A 7,112-nucleotide genomic window follows, 5' to 3' on the forward strand; every position below is an offset into this window, starting at 1 on the left:
TTCAGCCCTTTTTTACGATCCTTAAACTTTCTTTTTTTGCTATAACATCGTGTTGCAATCAAAGCCTTGTTACGTTTATGTTAGTTTAGCAGGATGTAAACTGAATTTTAAGTAAAACGTTTATACTTGATAGCAACCCAGTAATGTATTACTTTCATAACTTATAATGTGCAGACTGTACAAATAGATTTTTCCATAAATTTTAGTTAGTTAGTTTCAAGTTACATTGATCACTTGTACGATTAATCGTAATAATGTGGAACGAAACATTTTACATTCATATTAAAAATTTGTAAATAATTGTGGATACGTGCTGACCGTTTACAGGTTATTTTTATAGCCTGTACAGGTGGAAATTAAAAATTCCTACTCATCACCTTTAAGATATTACATGAATAGTAGAACAAGTTGCAGAATAGTAGAATCAGTTGTCAAGGAGAAATTTTCTCACTTTTCTTTAAATATATTTTTTCTGCCTGTCAGAATTTCATATCATTGTGTAAATGATACAAAAATTTTGGTGGCGGCATTGTGCGGTCTCCTGTACGTTAAAGCTAACCTTAATGTGAAGTAATGAACCTCATTTTTCATTCTGTTCTGGTTATTGTGTAAATCTTTGTTCCTCTTCAACTGTAATGGATTGTACTCAGAAAAACCTTTTTGAGAAAATACATGTATTTTGAAGCAGTGGTCTGAGTGCCTAACACTTCAAATAGGTGTCTACAAGAAGATCGTGAGTGAGCACCACGTTTTACTCTTACAATACCTTTTTCAGCAACGAAAATTTTCTTTCCTTAAGATGAGATACTCCCAGAACATCATACTATACGACATTATTGAAGGAAAGTTGGTAAAAAATTTTAACTTACTCATTTCTCGCTCGCCAAGGTTGTCAGCAATTCTAAGTGCAAATGTGACTGAACTCAGTTGTTTTAGTAGTTCAAAAATGTTGATACCTAAAATTTTTCAAGTTGGCATTCTAATTACAAGTGATTTTTGTAAGCATTTTGATGTGTTCAACTTTAAGTGTTTCGTCAGTGTACTTGTTCAAAGAAATAAATGTCATTCAACTTTGATTATTAATACCTTTGCACACAATAGATTCATTTGCGTTCTTTCGAATTACTTTACAAGTAGTGTACACTGCCAGAACTTACTTACGGAACATAGACGTTAAATGCTCAGATAGTCCAGGCACTGAGGGTTGCCCAAAAAGAAATGGAAAGTTACATATTGGGCGTAACAAAAAAGGGATATAAAACCCAAGAAATGACTAAGAGAAAACATAAGAAGCTAGGAGCTGATAGTGACTATTAGTGAACAGAAATGACGATGGGTCGGACATATGGTGAAACGAATGATGGAAAACGGACGAAGGAAATTTTTTATTTTATTCATTATGATAAGAAAACGCCTATAGGATGGTTTAACGCAAGATGGATTGACAACATATGGAGAAAAGTAGGAAAAACGTGGATACGAAAAGTGAATATAGTGGCGTATGGAGAAGCCTGCAAGAGGCCGGTATCTACAAGCGCATGAAAACTGACTGATAAAGACGAGTGACAGTGTGTAAAAATTGGGAAAATTCGTGCTCGCGCAGTGTCACAAAAGTTTTATCTCACATTGCTCATATTATAATTATAAGTAAAGGGAAAATTCGAGCCCGAACGGAACGTGTCAGAGAGGTTATGCAGATGAATGGCTTCAGCGTGGCCCCCTGTTCGCCAGTAATCAAACCGTCTGAGGTTTCACATTAATTCTGAACGCACCCGCTCTCACGTCCATTTCGCGATGCGGAATCCCTTCGAGGACCATCTTCTGAATATCGCTACTAGAGGAATAATCAGGGCATTACTGGAATGGGGCCTACGCTGATCCGACCAGAGCGGCGCATGCCTGGCTGTTAAGCTCGAGTGGCCGAGTGGGGAACACCAGAAGCACAGGCCGGCTCTCTAGCGTGCCGGCGGCCAGCGCTGTTGGTTCAGCACCGTGGGCCACTCTGGGTTCCAAACATCTGCAGGCAAACAGACTACTGAGTTTACCGTAACAGAGAAGCATTCGCTTAGTGACTCACTATATTTTCATTTACTTACATAATGTCTTTCGAATTAGTATACAGACCGTACTATGATAAAAAAAACTGGTCAAATAAGAAGTAAAGCGACTGAAAGTCCAAAAATTGTAGTATTTGACAAAAAGTGGTTCTAGAGACTGAAATATCATGAAGCTAGTTATACGGTGGCCCTCAATTCGAAAAGTGATATAATCTTCATCTCGACATAACTAAAGCAACTTACATGCTCTTCAACCTGCTAACTTATATATAGCCATTATCTCTCACCATAATCGTTACCTTACGCACTGCTGTCCGTTACCAAATTAACTTCCCTGAAGCCTCAGGTCGTGTTCTATAAACTACATTAATCCCTTCTGCAGGTGAAATTTTATCGTAAGGCTCTGTTCTCCCCGATTCAGTTCAGTACCTCTTCCTTAATCACTCTAGATACCCACCTAATCTTTAGCATTCTTCCACAGCACCACCTTCCAAGAACTTCTATTATGTACTTGCCTGTACTGTTTATCATCCGTCATTACACTGTACACATTGCTGCATTTCAAACAGATACTTTTAGAAAATACTTCCAAATTTTGAGCTTTCTATTCAATGTTACAATATTTCTCTTTTTTCAGAAAAAACATTTATTACTGATGCTTCTCTGCTGTTTGTACTCCCTTCACTTTTACTACAGTGAATTATATTGCTGCTCAAATAGCAAAACACTACTACTTCTGTTAATGAGTCATTACCTAATCCAATTCAATAAGGATCACCTGATATAATTCTACGTCATTTGTGACATTTGTTATACACCTTTTATTATATTATATTATTCATTCCAGTCAAGTGATCTTAAACATTCGGCGCCTCTGGTGAAACTACAATTACCAGTTTCCAATTTATACATTCTTCACTTTCAGCTATCAACAGTTATTTTTCTGCCCAAATAGAAAAAGCCCTCTACTGCTTTCAGCGTATTACATATTTATAAGTGTGGTGTCTGTTCGTATGGACATATCTGAAAGAAGAGACACCATTTTGATTCAGTAACCGTATATACAGAAAAAAAGAGAAATATTAAGATCTGAGCTGCATATGAGCATTGCATTAAAATGCAACGGCGCCATATGAAAATTGGAGCCGGACCGGGACTCGAAAGTGGATGCTCTGCTTCTGCAGGACGTTCGCTTTAACAGCCCTCTTTTCTTTTTGCTTTCTTTCTTTTTTATTATTTATCACACCTCACGAAGTTTTACTTAAGACAAAGGCAAAGAAAAATATTCCAATTATTACCATATCATCAACTACACCGAAATAACTACCGAATGAAAACCAATTCCACTCCCAAGAATCGAACACGCATCAGAGGTGTGATAGTCTAAAACTTTGACCGGCTTTTTTTTACGTCTTTTTATTTCTTTTTTTTCCTTTTTTAAATATGCGATACCTCTGTACATTCATTTAAAAACGAAACAAGGAAAATGAGCGCAACTCGATCCAGTTACCCGCCGATTGCGGAGCTTGAAAGCTAACCACTTTTTTTTCTACAAAAAGGAACAAAGCCACAGGGTTTGGGGGGCAAGCTGGGTAGCGGTCGAAACCCGAGGCCTGGCCACGGTGTCCCTCTCACCCGTTAGCGAGCCGCGTTAATCAGCTAGTAAAGGATATTGCCGGATATACCGGAATACAGTAAGAGGTGCTGGTATGGTTCTTTTTCTTTTCTTCAGAAATCAGTGTCATGGTATGGAACTAAAGAGCTGGGCTACACACTGTGTGCGCGTCCTGTGATGTTACACTACGTAACCAGAAAAAGAAATTTGTGATACAAGAACAAAATGGGGGTGCAGTCCTCCCATCTGCGGAGGATGTTGTACTTCGCCAGTTATGAGGTTGCTTCCCTGGCCTTGGTCCGTTACGTAAAGACCTGCTACGAACTTGTCACGGCTCAACTGACAGAGAGCGAGGCGGAGGGGGGGGGGGGGGAGGGGCGGAAAGAAACCTCTCAGGTAGTTGGCGAAGCAGCTTTGGTATCGCGGTGTACATTCGACGGGATTGTGGGTCTCCTGCACGTCTGCCAGTAACAAAGTTTCGTTTCCTCATCATTCTGGATGAGATAAGCAACGGACATATCCTTAAATCATGTGAGAGCGTTGTATTTGGTGGGTGGGAAGTGAGAGCCCACTGTATAGTTAAGCATCCGTGATTCAACAACTACGGGCGAAGTGCAAAGATAACATGGTAGAATGCCTGTCACCAATTGCAATACTTCGTAGTACCTTGCACACGTCAGTCGGTGTTGGTCAACATCCTGACAAAGAGAACTTGGGCCCAAACGAGGATCATTGCGCAGATCATAGCGCTATGATCCGAGAAAGTGAGTGGCCACCACACGGCATCCTACACACCCATCCGGATTTCGGAGTTCGGAGGAGATACATAGCCGGTTGAGACGACTGGCTGAGTGGGTGGTGAGAAAGGTGTGACCGGGACAGTCACCATGCACCTTTTCCCACATATCAGTGAGTCGTCGGGCGTGCACCACCTTACAGACTTCTTGACACGGAATGTAGTGTGGTACATGGTCTTTGGGATGCAGCACACAGTTGACGTCACCCCCGACGATGCAGTGGTCGTACCTCTACAGGAAAAGACGGGTAATGTCCTCAGAGTAAAATTTTGATCGCTCATGGCACTGAGTTGTGCCTGAAGGGGCGTATATGTTAACGATGTGTTCCTAAAGTTGTGAGAGCCATTCCCCTGGTTGAGGAGAATAGAGTCACGTAGGATACAGGAAGGCCGTCGCACACATAGCACAACCGACTGGATAATATGTGGATTTGTAGGAAGTGTATCCCTAATGTTCGGAGAGTGTGTCTAGCCTCACCTCTTACAACGAAGAGATGACGAGATCTGATGCCCAGAGCATCGCAAGTGGTAACTGAATCTTCGTCTGTGCAGCGCTATGAGGTGGTGGGAGATATAAGAATGACGACGTATGTCACTGGCATTATGGTCAGTGTCGACGTGATCGCTATGTCTGTGGGTGGGAGTTGTGTAATTCTGTGCTGTATTCATTCGGACCGCAGATGTCCCTGTTTGCTGTACTCAGAGCATGTCCTGGGTTGGTTGTCGTACATAATAATGGCGTACTACCCACCGGTTTCGAGATATTAAGGCATATGGCTGTGCAGGCCGATCTGGACCTTCTCGACTCTGTTCAGGATGAGGCAAGTCTTGAATCGCATCCATTTCTCCACAACGTGGTTGTGTACTGTACCATATGGAGAGAGCACCACAACTTCCTCGGCTAGTAATTCAAAAGGTAACTCCAATATACAGATGGTTCTTATGCCTAAGTCTGTGTGGGCCACACTGACGTTACCCACGTTGCCATCCATGTAGCAAAATCGGATGCTGCGACTCGTTTTCTTGATGACGTGGTCACAAGCAGCGTCGTTAATGACCTTGACATAGACTGTGCTACTCACGATCGAGAGATGAATGCCTGTAATGTTGGCTGCCAGGATCTTTGCGTATTCAAATAAAAATCGTCCTATCTTGAGGGCACTGGGTTGGACATAGCCACAGCAGATGTAAACCTGAGGTTTGATTTGCAGTACTTATTCGTCATGTTATCGCGTAAGATAAGGTGGCGTGCAAGCAGAGACCGAAAGAAATTAAGTGTAGGTGAGCACTCGCTCCATGCGTGGAACACAAGTAGCATGTCCACACCACTACATTTCCAAAGGCAAGCTGAGCACCTCGATCATCCGAACACAACTCTCATTCAGACCAAATTCCCATATGCAGCTCATCACAAAATTTTTTCTGTCCATTACTCCCTGTTTGCCCAAACCTATTCAGCTGAGTCCCACAAGGGTTCAGACGAGTGAGTCTATCTGCGCAGAAGATATCGTTTTGCCGTCAAGGTGCATATGTGTACAGATCTCGGCTGCATATGGGCATTGTATTTAATGCAACGCCGAAATGTGAAAATTTGTGATGGACTGAGACTCAAACCCAGATGCTCTGCTGCTCTAGAACAATATGCAGCTGAAAGCAAAACGTCTCTCTTTCATCCTGTGTACATTGCTGCTGAATCATACAAAATGGTGTCTGTTCTTTCGGGCATGTCTGGAAGAACAGACATCACAAATATAAATATGTACATACAGGATCCAGAGTTTCGCAGGAGAGCTTCTGTAAAGTTTGGAAGGTAGGAGACGAGGTACTGGCAGAAGTAAAGCTGTGAGTGCCGGGCGTGAGTCGTGCTTCGGTAGCTCAGTTGGTAGAGCACTTGCCCGCGAAAGGCAAAGGTCCCGAGTTCGAGTCTCGGCCGGGCACACAGTTTTAATCTGCCAGGAAGTTTCAAATCAGCGCACACTCCGCTGCAGAGTGAATATCTCATTCTGGAAACATCCCCCAGGCTGTGGCTAAGCCATGTCTCCGCAATATCCTTTCTTTCAGGAGTGCTAGTTCTGCAAGTTTCGCAGGAGAGCTTCTGTAAAGTTTGGAAGGTAGGAGACGAGGTACTGGCAGAAGTACAGCTGTGAGTGCCGGGCGTGAGTCGTGCTTCGGTAGCTCAGTTGGTAGAGCACTTGCCCGCGAAAGGCAAAGGTCCCGAGTTCGAGTCTCGGTCGGGCACACAGTTTTAATCTGCCAGGAAGTTTCAAATCAGCGCACACTCCGCTGCAGAGTGAAAATCTCATTCTGGAAACATCCCCCAGGCTGTGGCTAAGCCATGTCTCCGCATTATCCTTTCTTTCAGGAGTGCTAGTTCTGCAAGTTTCGCAGGAGAGCTTCTGTAAAGTTTGGAAGGTAGGAGACGAGGTACTGGCAGAAGTAAAGCTGTGAGTGCCGGGCGTGAGTCGTGCTTCGGTAGCTCAGTTGGTAGAGCACTTGCCCGCGAAAGGCAAAGGTCCCGAGTTCGAGTCTCGGTCGGGCACACAGTTTTAATCTGCCAGGAAGTTTCAAATCAGCGCACACTCCGCTGCAGAGTGAAAATCTCATTCTGGAAACATCCCCCAGGCTGTGGCTAAGCCATGTCTCC

General features: G+C 43.1%; 1 non-coding gene across 1 annotated transcript; it reads left to right on the plus strand.

Annotated features, from left to right (window-relative positions):
* The first annotated feature begins 6,331 nt into the window (after positions 1-6,331).
* On the plus strand, positions 6,332-6,406 carry Trnas-cga (transfer RNA serine (anticodon CGA)). The gene has a single exon. It is a non-coding gene; the product is annotated as a tRNA-Ser (tRNA).
* Positions 6,407-7,112: the final 706 nt, after the last annotated feature.

This window comes from Schistocerca cancellata, chromosome 4 (genome assembly GCF_023864275.1).
Source record: "Schistocerca cancellata isolate TAMUIC-IGC-003103 chromosome 4, iqSchCanc2.1, whole genome shotgun sequence".
Taxonomy (NCBI): Eukaryota; Metazoa; Arthropoda; class Insecta; order Orthoptera; family Acrididae; genus Schistocerca; species Schistocerca cancellata.